Source organism: Balaenoptera ricei, chromosome 2 (assembly GCF_028023285.1).
Source record: "Balaenoptera ricei isolate mBalRic1 chromosome 2, mBalRic1.hap2, whole genome shotgun sequence".
NCBI classification, from domain to species: domain Eukaryota; kingdom Metazoa; phylum Chordata; class Mammalia; order Artiodactyla; family Balaenopteridae; genus Balaenoptera; species Balaenoptera ricei.
Genome location: NC_082640.1, coordinates 83,599,807 through 83,616,420, shown reverse-complemented (window position 1 = coordinate 83,616,420; position 16,614 = coordinate 83,599,807).

Below are 16,614 nucleotides of genomic sequence, written 5' to 3'. Positions count from 1 at the left end.
CGGCTGGCGGGGGCACCAGGAAATTCTAGTTTAGGTGATTGTGGGTACTCCGGAAAATCTATTTTAGTTCATTGTGGGGGTCCCAAAATTCTACCTTAGAATTGATGGTAGGGAGTGCAGAACATTCTGCCGTAGGGGATTGTGGGAGCCCAGGAAAGTCTAAAGTAGGTGATTGTGGCCCAAACTTTACCGAGGTGGACGTGGTGGGCCAGAACGTCTAGCTTAGGTGCCTGTGAGCCTAGGAATGTCTAACTGAAAGGAATCTCTAGCTAGGCAATTGGGCCAGGTAACTACCACAGGTGATAGTGAGGGCCCAGGAAACTCTCCCTTAGGTGTTGCGGGCCCGGAAAACTCTACCTCGGGTGGAAGTGATCCCAGGAAACTACCTTAGGTGATTGTGGGCTCCGGAGACTCTTACCTTAGGTGATTTTGGTGGGACTAGGACTATTTACCTTCAGTGAGTGTGGGCCTAAGAAACTCTAGTTCCGGTGATCGGTGGTTGTGGACCAAGGAAATTCTACCTTGGGTGATCGTTTGGCCAAAGGTAATTGTACCTTAGGTGACTGTGGGGACCCTAGAAAATCTACTGTGATTGTGGTGCCCAGGAAGCTCTAGTGTACGTGACTATGTGGGCCCTAAAATCTCGACCATAGGTGATCATGGTGGTTTGGGTAACTCTAACTTAGGTTATTTTGGTGGCCCAGGAACCCTTTCTGAGTCGATTGAGGGGCACAGGGAATTTACCTTAGTTGATTGGGGAGGTGTACCAAGAAAGGTCTAACTTAGGTGATTGTAGGGCCAGAAACCTCTAGCTTAGGTGATTGTTGGTGCCCAAGAAACTCTACCCTATGGGAGTGCGGAGGGCCAGGAAATTCTGTGTTAAGTGATTGTGGGGGACCAGGATAGTCTCCCTTAAGTAATTCTGTGGGGTTGAAAGCTTATTACGTTAGGTGATTGTGACCTCAGGAAAAGCTAGCTATGGTGATGGTGGGGGCCCAGGAAACTCTACCTAGGTGATGTGGGTGCCTGGAAGTTCTGTGCAAGCAATGGTGGGGGCCTAATCAAATCTACCTTTAAGGCATTATGAGGCCCTGGAAACTCGACCTAGGTGTTGGGGCGTTCAGGAAACTATACCTTACGTGATGACGGTAGCTGAGGCAATTCAGTGTAGGTGACTGTGGGTGCACAAGGGAGGTCGAGCTGCGTTGATTATGGGGCCAGGGTACTCCACCTTAGGTGATTGCGGGGGCTTGGAAAACTCTACCTGAGGTGTTGTGGGCTTCAGAAGTTCTCTAGTGGGTGAACATGGCCTAAAGTCTACCTGAGGTGATTGTGGGGTTTCAGGAAACCCAGCCTTAGGGGATTGTGTGGTCCCAAGGAACTCTACATTAGGTAATGGTGGGAGCACAGGAAACTCTAACTTAGGTGATCTGGGGAGTCAGAAACTCGATCTGAGGTCACTGAGGGGAGCCGGGAAATAATACCTTAGGTGATTGTCGGAGCCCAGGAAACTAGTATGTGTTTTTGGGGGGCCAGGAAACTCTCCATTAGGTGATTTTTCGAGACCCCTATCTCTAACTTAGGGGATTTTGGAGGCCCAGGAAACAAATCCTAGGTGACTGTGGGTGCCCAAGAAACTATACCTTAGGTAATTATGAGGGGGCCTGGACATTCTACCTTATGTGTTTGTAGAGGCTCAGGAAATGATCTTAGTTGATTTGGGGGGCCTAGGAGCCTCCAGTTTAGATGATTGTGGGGTCGCAGAACACTCTGCCTTAGGGGATTTGGGGACCCATGAAATGCTGGCTTAGGTGATTGTGGGGGCCTAGAAACCTCTAGCTTAGGTGATTGTGGGGCCAGTACACTCTACCTTAGGCGAATGTTGGGTCCCGGGATGCTCTAGCTTAGGTGATTGTAGGGCGTCAGGAATCTCCCCTCAGGTGATTATGGGGTCCCAGAAAACTCTAGGTGAGTTGTTTGTGAAGGTCCATGAAACTACCTTAGGTGATTACGGGGGCCAGGGAACGCTAGCTTGCATGAGTGTGGGTGCCCAAGGAACTATACCTTACTGCTTCTAGGGGCAGAGGGAACTAGCTTAGGTGATTGTGAGGCCGGGATCCACTATGTCAGTGATTGTGGTTGCCCCGTAAACTCTACCTTCGGTGGTTGTGGGGTCCCAGGAAACTGTACGTTAGTTGATTGTGGGCCAGGGACCTCTGCCTATTAGTTGACTGTGGGGCCCCAGGAAACTAGACCTTAGGTGATTGAGGTGGCCCAGGAAACTGGACTGTAGGTGACTGTGAGAGCCAAGAAACTTGACCTTACTTGACTGTGGGGGCCCAGATTATTGAACCTTAGGTATTTTGGGACCTGAGGTGTTCTAGCTCAGGTGATCCCAGGGGACTTGGGAAAGTCCATGTTAGGGGATTGTGAGGGCTCAGGAAACTGTACCTTAGGTGTTCGTGGGGAACCATGCATATGGACCTTAGGTGACTGTGTGAGGCCAGGACGTCCGCCTCAGTTAATTTTGAGGGGGCCAGGAAAATCTACCATAGGTGATTACGGGGGCCCAGCAATCTCTACCTTATGTGGATGTGGAGTACAGGAAGTTCACCCTTAGTTAATCACCTCATCCTGAAGTGACTGAGGGAGCCACGATAATCTACGATAGTCGGTCGTGCGGGGCCTGGATTGTCTACCTTAGTTGACGAGGACCCCCAGGAAACTTGCCTTAGGTGATTGTGGGGCATTAGGGAACTCCCCCTTAGGAGACTGTAAGGCCCTATGAAGATCAACCTTACGTGATGGGTCCCAACTCACCTGGAAAGTCAGCCTTAGGTGATCTTGGGGGGGGGGGTGGTGGTGAGGTTAGGAATCTCTACCTTTGGTGATTGTGTGGGCCCAGAACACTCAACCTTAGGTGATGGTGGGGGGCCAGAATGGTTTACCTTAGTTGACTGGCTCATGGAGGGGCTAGGAACTTCTACCCTGTTGTTTGTGAGGACACTAGCTTAAGTGATTGTGGGGGTCCATGAAATCACCCTTAGAAGATAGTGGGGGCCTGGGAAAATCTACCTTATTTGATGATGGGGGCCTAGGAAACTATACCTTAGGTGATTGTGGGCACCTGGGAGATTCAACCTTAAGTGATTGTGGGACCCATAAAGTCAACCTGAGGTGGCAGTGGGGTCCCAGGAGACTCTTCCATGGTGGTTGTGGAGACGCTGAAAATTGGACCTTAGGTGATTGTGGGAATCCAGGAATCTCTACTGAGGAGATTGTTGGCCAGAGAAAGTCTATCTTATGTGTTTGTGGGGTCCCCCAAAACTTGACCTCAGGTGATTATGAGCCTGGGAAACTCTACCTTAGGAGACGATGGTGGACCAAGAACCTCGGCACTAGGAGATTGTGGAGGCCCAGGAAACTCCTTCTTGGTGACTGTGGGGACCCTGGAAGCTCGAGCTCTGGAGCTCGTGGAGCTCGTGGAGGTGCTGGAAACTTGACTTCGGTGATAGTGGGGCCCCCAGAGACTCGACCTTAGGTGATTGTAGGGGAATATATATCTATCTTAGGTTATTGTGGCAGGACAGGAAACTTGACCTTAGTTGATTGTGGGGCCAAAGGACAGGAAAATTCTGCCAAAGGTGATACTGGGATCCATGAATTTTGACCTTAGACATTGTTGGGGCCCAGGACACTCGAACTGAGATGATTGGGGGGACCGGGAGGGTGTAACGTAATTGATTTTGGGAGGGCATCAAATTCTACCTTAGTCGACTTTGGGGACCCAGGAGACTCTAGGTGATTGGGAGCCCAGAAAACTCTTAAGTTATTGTGGGGGCCCAAGAAACACTAGCTCAGGTGATTGTGCTTCTTAGCTTGCCCTGTCTTCATGCATTGTGGGGTGCCTTGAAATTCTTCCCTATGGGATTGTGGGGGCGAAAACCAATTATGTAGGTGATTGTAAACCCAAGAATACCCATCTTAGGTGATTGTGGCCTCTTGAAACTCTGCCGTATGTGACTGTGTGGGCCCAGGAAGGCTACCTTAGATGATTGTTACAAGAAATTCTACCCAGGAAAGGCTATACTAGTGGTCCCAAACTGTCCGTTATGTGATTGTAGTGGGCCATAAATCTCTTCCTTAGGTGATTGTATCCCTAGGATACCCTACCTTAGGTGATTTGGGGTTCTTAAACACTTGAGCTTAGCAGAGTGTGGACACCCAGTAAAATATCTTAGGTTATTGTGGGCCCAGGAAATTCGAGCTCAGGTGATTATAGGAGCAGGACATTCTGCCTTAATTCCCCGTGGGGGCCATGGAAGTATAAGAGTGATTTTGTGCCCTAGGAAATCTTACTTTACGTTACTTAGGAGGCCCAGAAACCTAGCTTATGTGATTCTTGGGGGCTCGTGATACCCTACGTTAGGTGATTTTGGGGGTCTCTGGAATTCTACCTTAGGTGATGGTGGGGGCTCAGAAAATCCTTGTGGATGTGACTGTGGCACCCTGGAAACTCTAGCTTAGGTGATTCGGGGGGCCCAGGAGTCTCTATGTTCGGTGCTTTCGGTCTCAGGCAAGTCTAGCTTTGGTGATTGTGGAAGCAAAGGTAGTAGCTTATGTGCTTGTGGGGGCCCAGGAAAGTCTACCTTAAGTGATTTTGATGGCTTGGGAGCTTCTACCATAAGTGATTGTGGGCCGAGAAGTCTCTCCCTTAGGTAATTGTGGGTCCCAAAAGTATTAGTTAGGTGACTGTGGGCCCAGGAAAGACGGCTTTAGGTGAGTGTGGGGCTCCAGGGTGTGGTACCTTAGGTGAGTGTAGTCCAAGCAAACTATACCATAATTGATGGTGGGGACCCAGAAAACTCCACCTTAGGTGATTTTGAGGGTCCAGATAAAACCTAACTTAAGTGATGCTTAACTTCTTTGATTGTGGGGGCCCAGGAACTCTCGGCTGGCGGGGGCACCAGGAAATTCTAGTTTAGGTGATTGTGGGTACTCCGGAAAATCTATTTTAGTTCATTGTGGGGGTCCCAAAATTCTACCTTAGAATTGATGGTAGGGAGTGCAGAACATTCTGCCGTAGGGGATTGTGGGAGCCCAGGAAAGTCTAAAGTAGGTGATTGTGGCCCAAACTTTACCGAGGTGGACGTGGTGGGCCAGAACGTCTAGCTTAGGTGCCTGTGAGCCTAGGAATGTCTAACTGAAAGGAATCTCTAGCTAGGCAATTGGGCCAGGTAACTACCACAGGTGATAGTGAGGGCCCAGGAAACTCTCCCTTAGGTGTTGCGGGCCCGGAAAACTCTACCTCGGGTGGAAGTGATCCCAGGAAACTACCTTAGGTGATTGTGGGCTCCGGAGACTCTTACCTTAGGTGATTTTGGTGGGACTAGGACTATTTACCTTCAGTGAGTGTGGGCCTAAGAAACTCTAGTTCCGGTGATCGGTGGTTGTGGACCAAGGAAATTCTACCTTGGGTGATCGTTTGGCCAAAGGTAATTGTACCTTAGGTGACTGTGGGGACCCTAGAAAATCTACTGTGATTGTGGTGCCCAGGAAGCTCTAGTGTACGTGACTATGTGGGCCCTAAAATCTCGACCATAGGTGATCATGGTGGTTTGGGTAACTCTAACTTAGGTTATTTTGGTGGCCCAGGAACCCTTTCTGAGTCGATTGAGGGGCACAGGGAATTTACCTTAGTTGATTGGGGAGGTGTACCAAGAAAGGTCTAACTTAGGTGATTGTAGGGCCAGAAACCTCTAGCTTAGGTGATTGTTGGTGCCCAAGAAACTCTACCCTATGGGAGTGCGGAGGGCCAGGAAATTCTGTGTTAAGTGATTGTGGGGGACCAGGATAGTCTCCCTTAAGTAATTCTGTGGGGTTGAAAGCTTATTACGTTAGGTGATTGTGACCTCAGGAAAAGCTAGCTATGGTGATGGTGGGGGCCCAGGAAACTCTACCTAGGTGATGTGGGTGCCTGGAAGTTCTGTGCAAGCAATGGTGGGGGCCTAATCAAATCTACCTTTAAGGCATTATGAGGCCCTGGAAACTCGACCTAGGTGTTGGGGCGTTCAGGAAACTATACCTTACGTGATGACGGTAGCTGAGGCAATTCAGTGTAGGTGACTGTGGGTGCACAAGGGAGGTCGAGCTGCGTTGATTATGGGGCCAGGGTACTCCACCTTAGGTGATTGCGGGGGCTTGGAAAACTCTACCTGAGGTGTTGTGGGCTTCAGAAGTTCTCTAGTGGGTGAACATGGCCTAAAGTCTACCTGAGGTGATTGTGGGGTTTCAGGAAACCCAGCCTTAGGGGATTGTGTGGTCCCAAGGAACTCTACATTAGGTAATGGTGGGAGCACAGGAAACTCTAACTTAGGTGATCTGGGGAGTCAGAAACTCGATCTGAGGTCACTGAGGGGAGCCGGGAAATAATACCTTAGGTGATTGTCGGAGCCCAGGAAACTAGTATGTGTTTTTGGGGGGCCAGGAAACTCTCCATTAGGTGATTTTTCGAGACCCCTATCTCTAACTTAGGGGATTTTGGAGGCCCAGGAAACAAATCCTAGGTGACTGTGGGTGCCCAAGAAACTATACCTTAGGTAATTATGAGGGGGCCTGGACATTCTACCTTATGTGTTTGTAGAGGCTCAGGAAATGATCTTAGTTGATTTGGGGGGCCTAGGAGCCTCCAGTTTAGATGATTGTGGGGTCGCAGAACACTCTGCCTTAGGGGATTTGGGGACCCATGAAATGCTGGCTTAGGTGATTGTGGGGGCCTAGAAACCTCTAGCTTAGGTGATTGTGGGGCCAGTACACTCTACCTTAGGCGAATGTTGGGTCCCGGGATGCTCTAGCTTAGGTGATTGTAGGGCGTCAGGAATCTCCCCTCAGGTGATTATGGGGTCCCAGAAAACTCTAGGTGAGTTGTTTGTGAAGGTCCATGAAACTACCTTAGGTGATTACGGGGGCCAGGGAACGCTAGCTTGCATGAGTGTGGGTGCCCAAGGAACTATACCTTACTGCTTCTAGGGGCAGAGGGAACTAGCTTAGGTGATTGTGAGGCCGGGATCCACTATGTCAGTGATTGTGGTTGCCCCGTAAACTCTACCTTCGGTGGTTGTGGGGTCCCAGGAAACTGTACGTTAGTTGATTGTGGGCCAGGGACCTCTGCCTATTAGTTGACTGTGGGGCCCCAGGAAACTAGACCTTAGGTGATTGAGGTGGCCCAGGAAACTGGACTGTAGGTGACTGTGAGAGCCAAGAAACTTGACCTTACTTGACTGTGGGGGCCCAGATTATTGAACCTTAGGTATTTTGGGACCTGAGGTGTTCTAGCTCAGGTGATCCCAGGGGACTTGGGAAAGTCCATGTTAGGGGATTGTGAGGGCTCAGGAAACTGTACCTTAGGTGTTCGTGGGGAACCATGCATATGGACCTTAGGTGACTGTGTGAGGCCAGGACGTCCGCCTCAGTTAATTTTGAGGGGGCCAGGAAAATCTACCATAGGTGATTACGGGGGCCCAGCAATCTCTACCTTATGTGGATGTGGAGTACAGGAAGTTCACCCTTAGTTAATCACCTCATCCTGAAGTGACTGAGGGAGCCACGATAATCTACGATAGTCGGTCGTGCGGGGCCTGGATTGTCTACCTTAGTTGACGAGGACCCCCAGGAAACTTGCCTTAGGTGATTGTGGGGCATTAGGGAACTCCCCCTTAGGAGACTGTAAGGCCCTATGAAGATCAACCTTACGTGATGGGTCCCAACTCACCTGGAAAGTCAGCCTTAGGTGATCTTGGGGGGGGGGGTGGTGGTGAGGTTAGGAATCTCTACCTTTGGTGATTGTGTGGGCCCAGAACACTCAACCTTAGGTGATGGTGGGGGGCCAGAATGGTTTACCTTAGTTGACTGGCTCATGGAGGGGCTAGGAACTTCTACCCTGTTGTTTGTGAGGACACTAGCTTAAGTGATTGTGGGGGTCCATGAAATCACCCTTAGAAGATAGTGGGGGCCTGGGAAAATCTACCTTATTTGATGATGGGGGCCTAGGAAACTATACCTTAGGTGATTGTGGGCACCTGGGAGATTCAACCTTAAGTGATTGTGGGACCCATAAAGTCAACCTGAGGTGGCAGTGGGGTCCCAGGAGACTCTTCCATGGTGGTTGTGGAGACGCTGAAAATTGGACCTTAGGTGATTGTGGGAATCCAGGAATCTCTACTGAGGAGATTGTTGGCCAGAGAAAGTCTATCTTATGTGTTTGTGGGGTCCCCCAAAACTTGACCTCAGGTGATTATGAGCCTGGGAAACTCTACCTTAGGAGACGATGGTGGACCAAGAACCTCGGCACTAGGAGATTGTGGAGGCCCAGGAAACTCCTTCTTGGTGACTGTGGGGACCCTGGAAGCTCGAGCTCTGGAGCTCGTGGAGCTCGTGGAGGTGCTGGAAACTTGACTTCGGTGATAGTGGGGCCCCCAGAGACTCGACCTTAGGTGATTGTAGGGGAATATATATCTATCTTAGGTTATTGTGGCAGGACAGGAAACTTGACCTTAGTTGATTGTGGGGCCAAAGGACAGGAAAATTCTGCCAAAGGTGATACTGGGATCCATGAATTTTGACCTTAGACATTGTTGGGGCCCAGGACACTCGAACTGAGATGATTGGGGGGACCGGGAGGGTGTAACGTAATTGATTTTGGGAGGGCATCAAATTCTACCTTAGTCGACTTTGGGGACCCAGGAGACTCTAGGTGATTGGGAGCCCAGAAAACTCTTAAGTTATTGTGGGGGCCCAAGAAACACTAGCTCAGGTGATTGTGCTTCTTAGCTTGCCCTGTCTTCATGCATTGTGGGGTGCCTTGAAATTCTTCCCTATGGGATTGTGGGGGCGAAAACCAATTATGTAGGTGATTGTAAACCCAAGAATACCCATCTTAGGTGATTGTGGCCTCTTGAAACTCTGCCGTATGTGACTGTGTGGGCCCAGGAAGGCTACCTTAGATGATTGTTACAAGAAATTCTACCCAGGAAAGGCTATACTAGTGGTCCCAAACTGTCCGTTATGTGATTGTAGTGGGCCATAAATCTCTTCCTTAGGTGATTGTATCCCTAGGATACCCTACCTTAGGTGATTTGGGGTTCTTAAACACTTGAGCTTAGCAGAGTGTGGACACCCAGTAAAATATCTTAGGTTATTGTGGGCCCAGGAAATTCGAGCTCAGGTGATTATAGGAGCAGGACATTCTGCCTTAATTCCCCGTGGGGGCCATGGAAGTATAAGAGTGATTTTGTGCCCTAGGAAATCTTACTTTACGTTACTTAGGAGGCCCAGAAACCTAGCTTATGTGATTCTTGGGGGCTCGTGATACCCTACGTTAGGTGATTTTGGGGGTCTCTGGAATTCTACCTTAGGTGATGGTGGGGGCTCAGAAAATCCTTGTGGATGTGACTGTGGCACCCTGGAAACTCTAGCTTAGGTGATTCGGGGGGCCCAGGAGTCTCTATGTTCGGTGCTTTCGGTCTCAGGCAAGTCTAGCTTTGGTGATTGTGGAAGCAAAGGTAGTAGCTTATGTGCTTGTGGGGGCCCAGGAAAGTCTACCTTAAGTGATTTTGATGGCTTGGGAGCTTCTACCATAAGTGATTGTGGGCCGAGAAGTCTCTCCCTTAGGTAATTGTGGGTCCCAAAAGTATTAGTTAGGTGACTGTGGGCCCAGGAAAGACGGCTTTAGGTGAGTGTGGGGCTCCAGGGTGTGGTACCTTAGGTGAGTGTAGTCCAAGCAAACTATACCATAATTGATGGTGGGGACCCAGAAAACTCCACCTTAGGTGATTTTGAGGGTCCAGATAAAACCTAACTTAAGTGATGCTTAACTTCTTTGATTGTGGGGGCCCAGGAACTCTCGGCTGGCGGGGGCACCAGGAAATTCTAGTTTAGGTGATTGTGGGTACTCCGGAAAATCTATTTTAGTTCATTGTGGGGGTCCCAAAATTCTACCTTAGAATTGATGGTAGGGAGTGCAGAACATTCTGCCGTAGGGGATTGTGGGAGCCCAGGAAAGTCTAAAGTAGGTGATTGTGGCCCAAACTTTACCGAGGTGGACGTGGTGGGCCAGAACGTCTAGCTTAGGTGCCTGTGAGCCTAGGAATGTCTAACTGAAAGGAATCTCTAGCTAGGCAATTGGGCCAGGTAACTACCACAGGTGATAGTGAGGGCCCAGGAAACTCTCCCTTAGGTGTTGCGGGCCCGGAAAACTCTACCTCGGGTGGAAGTGATCCCAGGAAACTACCTTAGGTGATTGTGGGCTCCGGAGACTCTTACCTTAGGTGATTTTGGTGGGACTAGGACTATTTACCTTCAGTGAGTGTGGGCCTAAGAAACTCTAGTTCCGGTGATCGGTGGTTGTGGACCAAGGAAATTCTACCTTGGGTGATCGTTTGGCCAAAGGTAATTGTACCTTAGGTGACTGTGGGGACCCTAGAAAATCTACTGTGATTGTGGTGCCCAGGAAGCTCTAGTGTACGTGACTATGTGGGCCCTAAAATCTCGACCATAGGTGATCATGGTGGTTTGGGTAACTCTAACTTAGGTTATTTTGGTGGCCCAGGAACCCTTTCTGAGTCGATTGAGGGGCACAGGGAATTTACCTTAGTTGATTGGGGAGGTGTACCAAGAAAGGTCTAACTTAGGTGATTGTAGGGCCAGAAACCTCTAGCTTAGGTGATTGTTGGTGCCCAAGAAACTCTACCCTATGGGAGTGCGGAGGGCCAGGAAATTCTGTGTTAAGTGATTGTGGGGGACCAGGATAGTCTCCCTTAAGTAATTCTGTGGGGTTGAAAGCTTATTACGTTAGGTGATTGTGACCTCAGGAAAAGCTAGCTATGGTGATGGTGGGGGCCCAGGAAACTCTACCTAGGTGATGTGGGTGCCTGGAAGTTCTGTGCAAGCAATGGTGGGGGCCTAATCAAATCTACCTTTAAGGCATTATGAGGCCCTGGAAACTCGACCTAGGTGTTGGGGCGTTCAGGAAACTATACCTTACGTGATGACGGTAGCTGAGGCAATTCAGTGTAGGTGACTGTGGGTGCACAAGGGAGGTCGAGCTGCGTTGATTATGGGGCCAGGGTACTCCACCTTAGGTGATTGCGGGGGCTTGGAAAACTCTACCTGAGGTGTTGTGGGCTTCAGAAGTTCTCTAGTGGGTGAACATGGCCTAAAGTCTACCTGAGGTGATTGTGGGGTTTCAGGAAACCCAGCCTTAGGGGATTGTGTGGTCCCAAGGAACTCTACATTAGGTAATGGTGGGAGCACAGGAAACTCTAACTTAGGTGATCTGGGGAGTCAGAAACTCGATCTGAGGTCACTGAGGGGAGCCGGGAAATAATACCTTAGGTGATTGTCGGAGCCCAGGAAACTAGTATGTGTTTTTGGGGGGCCAGGAAACTCTCCATTAGGTGATTTTTCGAGACCCCTATCTCTAACTTAGGGGATTTTGGAGGCCCAGGAAACAAATCCTAGGTGACTGTGGGTGCCCAAGAAACTATACCTTAGGTAATTATGAGGGGGCCTGGACATTCTACCTTATGTGTTTGTAGAGGCTCAGGAAATGATCTTAGTTGATTTGGGGGGCCTAGGAGCCTCCAGTTTAGATGATTGTGGGGTCGCAGAACACTCTGCCTTAGGGGATTTGGGGACCCATGAAATGCTGGCTTAGGTGATTGTGGGGGCCTAGAAACCTCTAGCTTAGGTGATTGTGGGGCCAGTACACTCTACCTTAGGCGAATGTTGGGTCCCGGGATGCTCTAGCTTAGGTGATTGTAGGGCGTCAGGAATCTCCCCTCAGGTGATTATGGGGTCCCAGAAAACTCTAGGTGAGTTGTTTGTGAAGGTCCATGAAACTACCTTAGGTGATTACGGGGGCCAGGGAACGCTAGCTTGCATGAGTGTGGGTGCCCAAGGAACTATACCTTACTGCTTCTAGGGGCAGAGGGAACTAGCTTAGGTGATTGTGAGGCCGGGATCCACTATGTCAGTGATTGTGGTTGCCCCGTAAACTCTACCTTCGGTGGTTGTGGGGTCCCAGGAAACTGTACGTTAGTTGATTGTGGGCCAGGGACCTCTGCCTATTAGTTGACTGTGGGGCCCCAGGAAACTAGACCTTAGGTGATTGAGGTGGCCCAGGAAACTGGACTGTAGGTGACTGTGAGAGCCAAGAAACTTGACCTTACTTGACTGTGGGGGCCCAGATTATTGAACCTTAGGTATTTTGGGACCTGAGGTGTTCTAGCTCAGGTGATCCCAGGGGACTTGGGAAAGTCCATGTTAGGGGATTGTGAGGGCTCAGGAAACTGTACCTTAGGTGTTCGTGGGGAACCATGCATATGGACCTTAGGTGACTGTGTGAGGCCAGGACGTCCGCCTCAGTTAATTTTGAGGGGGCCAGGAAAATCTACCATAGGTGATTACGGGGGCCCAGCAATCTCTACCTTATGTGGATGTGGAGTACAGGAAGTTCACCCTTAGTTAATCACCTCATCCTGAAGTGACTGAGGGAGCCACGATAATCTACGATAGTCGGTCGTGCGGGGCCTGGATTGTCTACCTTAGTTGACGAGGACCCCCAGGAAACTTGCCTTAGGTGATTGTGGGGCATTAGGGAACTCCCCCTTAGGAGACTGTAAGGCCCTATGAAGATCAACCTTACGTGATGGGTCCCAACTCACCTGGAAAGTCAGCCTTAGGTGATCTTGGGGGGGGGGGGTGGTGGTGAGGTTAGGAATCTCTACCTTTGGTGATTGTGTGGGCCCAGAACACTCAACCTTAGGTGATGGTGGGGGGCCAGAATGGTTTACCTTAGTTGACTGGCTCATGGAGGGGCTAGGAACTTCTACCCTGTTGTTTGTGAGGACACTAGCTTAAGTGATTGTGGGGGTCCATGAAATCACCCTTAGAAGATAGTGGGGGCCTGGGAAAATCTACCTTATTTGATGATGGGGGCCTAGGAAACTATACCTTAGGTGATTGTGGGCACCTGGGAGATTCAACCTTAAGTGATTGTGGGACCCATAAAGTCAACCTGAGGTGGCAGTGGGGTCCCAGGAGACTCTTCCATGGTGGTTGTGGAGACGCTGAACATTGGACCTTAGGTGATTGTGGGAATCCAGGAATCTCTACTGAGGAGATTGTTGGCCAGAGAAAGTCTATCTTATGTGTTTGTGGGGTCCCCCAAAACTTGACCTCAGGTGATTATGAGCCTGGGAAACTCTACCTTAGGAGACGATGGTGGACCAAGAACCTCGGCACTAGGAGATTGTGGAGGCCCAGGAAACTCCTTCTTGGTGACTGTGGGGACCCTGGAAGCTCGAGCTCTGGAGCTCGTGGAGCTCGTGGAGGTGCTGGAAACTTGACTTCGGTGATAGTGGGGCCCCCAGAGACTCGACCTTAGGTGATTGTAGGGGAATATATATCTATCTTAGGTTATTGTGGCAGGACAGGAAACTTGACCTTAGTTGATTGTGGGGCCAAAGGACAGGAAAATTCTGCCAAAGGTGATACTGGGATCCATGAATTTTGACCTTAGACATTGTTGGGGCCCAGGACACTCGAACTGAGATGATTGGGGGGACCGGGAGGGTGTAACGTAATTGATTTTGGGAGGGCATCAAATTCTACCTTAGTCGACTTTGGGGACCCAGGAGACTCTAGGTGATTGGGAGCCCAGAAAACTCTTAAGTTATTGTGGGGGCCCAAGAAACACTAGCTCAGGTGATTGTGCTTCTTAGCTTGCCCTGTCTTCATGCATTGTGGGGTGCCTTGAAATTCTTCCCTATGGGATTGTGGGGGCGAAAACCAATTATGTAGGTGATTGTAAACCCAAGAATACCCATCTTAGGTGATTGTGGCCTCTTGAAACTCTGCCGTATGTGACTGTGTGGGCCCAGGAAGGCTACCTTAGATGATTGTTACAAGAAATTCTACCCAGGAAAGGCTATACTAGTGGTCCCAAACTGTCCGTTATGTGATTGTAGTGGGCCATAAATCTCTTCCTTAGGTGATTGTATCCCTAGGATACCCTACCTTAGGTGATTTGGGGTTCTTAAACACTTGAGCTTAGCAGAGTGTGGACACCCAGTAAAATATCTTAGGTTATTGTGGGCCCAGGAAATTCGAGCTCAGGTGATTATAGGAGCAGGACATTCTGCCTTAATTCCCCGTGGGGGCCATGGAAGTATAAGAGTGATTTTGTGCCCTAGGAAATCTTACTTTACGTTACTTAGGAGGCCCAGAAACCTAGCTTATGTGATTCTTGGGGGCTCGTGATACCCTACGTTAGGTGATTTTGGGGGTCTCTGGAATTCTACCTTAGGTGATGGTGGGGGCTCAGAAAATCCTTGTGGATGTGACTGTGGCACCCTGGAAACTCTAGCTTAGGTGATTCGGGGGGCCCAGGAGTCTCTATGTTCGGTGCTTTCGGTCTCAGGCAAGTCTAGCTTTGGTGATTGTGGAAGCAAAGGTAGTAGCTTATGTGCTTGTGGGGGCCCAGGAAAGTCTACCTTAAGTGATTTTGATGGCTTGGGAGCTTCTACCATAAGTGATTGTGGGCCGAGAAGTCTCTCCCTTAGGTAATTGTGGGTCCCAAAAGTATTAGTTAGGTGACTGTGGGCCCAGGAAAGACGGCTTTAGGTGAGTGTGGGGCTCCAGGGTGTGGTACCTTAGGTGAGTGTAGTCCAAGCAAACTATACCATAATTGATGGTGGGGACCCAGAAAACTCCACCTTAGGTGATTTTGAGGGTCCAGATAAAACCTAACTTAAGTGATGCTTAACTTCTTTGATTGTGGGGGCCCAGGAACTCTCGGCTGGCGGGGGCACCAGGAAATTCTAGTTTAGGTGATTGTGGGTACTCCGGAAAATCTATTTTAGTTCATTGTGGGGGTCCCAAAATTCTACCTTAGAATTGATGGTAGGGAGTGCAGAACATTCTGCCGTAGGGGATTGTGGGAGCCCAGGAAAGTCTAAAGTAGGTGATTGTGGCCCAAACTTTACCGAGGTGGACGTGGTGGGCCAGAACGTCTAGCTTAGGTGCCTGTGAGCCTAGGAATGTCTAACTGAAAGGAATCTCTAGCTAGGCAATTGGGCCAGGTAACTACCACAGGTGATAGTGAGGGCCCAGGAAACTCTCCCTTAGGTGTTGCGGGCCCGGAAAACTCTACCTCGGGTGGAAGTGATCCCAGGAAACTACCTTAGGTGATTGTGGGCTCCGGAGACTCTTACCTTAGGTGATTTTGGTGGGACTAGGACTATTTACCTTCAGTGAGTGTGGGCCTAAGAAACTCTAGTTCCGGTGATCGGTGGTTGTGGACCAAGGAAATTCTACCTTGGGTGATCGTTTGGCCAAAGGTAATTGTACCTTAGGTGACTGTGGGGACCCTAGAAAATCTACTGTGATTGTGGTGCCCAGGAAGCTCTAGTGTACGTGACTATGTGGGCCCTAAAATCTCGACCATAGGTGATCATGGTGGTTTGGGTAACTCTAACTTAGGTTATTTTGGTGGCCCAGGAACCCTTTCTGAGTCGATTGAGGGGCACAGGGAATTTACCTTAGTTGATTGGGGAGGTGTACCAAGAAAGGTCTAACTTAGGTGATTGTAGGGCCAGAAACCTCTAGCTTAGGTGATTGTTGGTGCCCAAGAAACTCTACCCTATGGGAGTGCGGAGGGCCAGGAAATTCTGTGTTAAGTGATTGTGGGGGACCAGGATAGTCTCCCTTAAGTAATTCTGTGGGGTTGAAAGCTTATTACGTTAGGTGATTGTGACCTCAGGAAAAGCTAGCTATGGTGATGGTGGGGGCCCAGGAAACTCTACCTAGGTGATGTGGGTGCCTGGAAGTTCTGTGCAAGCAATGGTGGGGGCCTAATCAAATCTACCTTTAAGGCATTATGAGGCCCTGGAAACTCGACCTAGGTGTTGGGGCGTTCAGGAAACTATACCTTACGTGATGACGGTAGCTGAGGCAATTCAGTGTAGGTGACTGTGGGTGCACAAGGGAGGTCGAGCTGCGTTGATTATGGGGCCAGGGTACTCCACCTTAGGTGATTGCGGGGGCTTGGAAAACTCTACCTGAGGTGTTGTGGGCTTCAGAAGTTCTCTAGTGGGTGAACATGGCCTAAAGTCTACCTGAGGTGATTGTGGGGTTTCAGGAAACCCAGCCTTAGGGGATTGTGTGGTCCCAAGGAACTCTACATTAGGTAATGGTGGGAGCACAGGAAACTCTAACTTAGGTGATCTGGGGAGTCAGAAACTCGATCTGAGGTCACTGAGGGGAGCCGGGAAATAATACGTTAGGTGATTGTCGGAGCCCAGGAAACTAGTATGTGTTTTTGGGGGGCCAGGAAACTCTCCATTAGGTGATTTTTCGAGACCCCTATCTCTAACTTAGGGGATTTTGGAGGCCCAGGAAACAAATCCTAGGTGACTGTGGGTGCCCAAGAAACTATACCTTAGGTAATTATGAGGGGGCCTGGACATTCTACCTTATGTGTTTGTAGAGGCTCAGGAAATGATCTTAGTTGATTTGGGGGGCCTAGGAGCCTCCAGTTTAGATGATTGTGGGGTC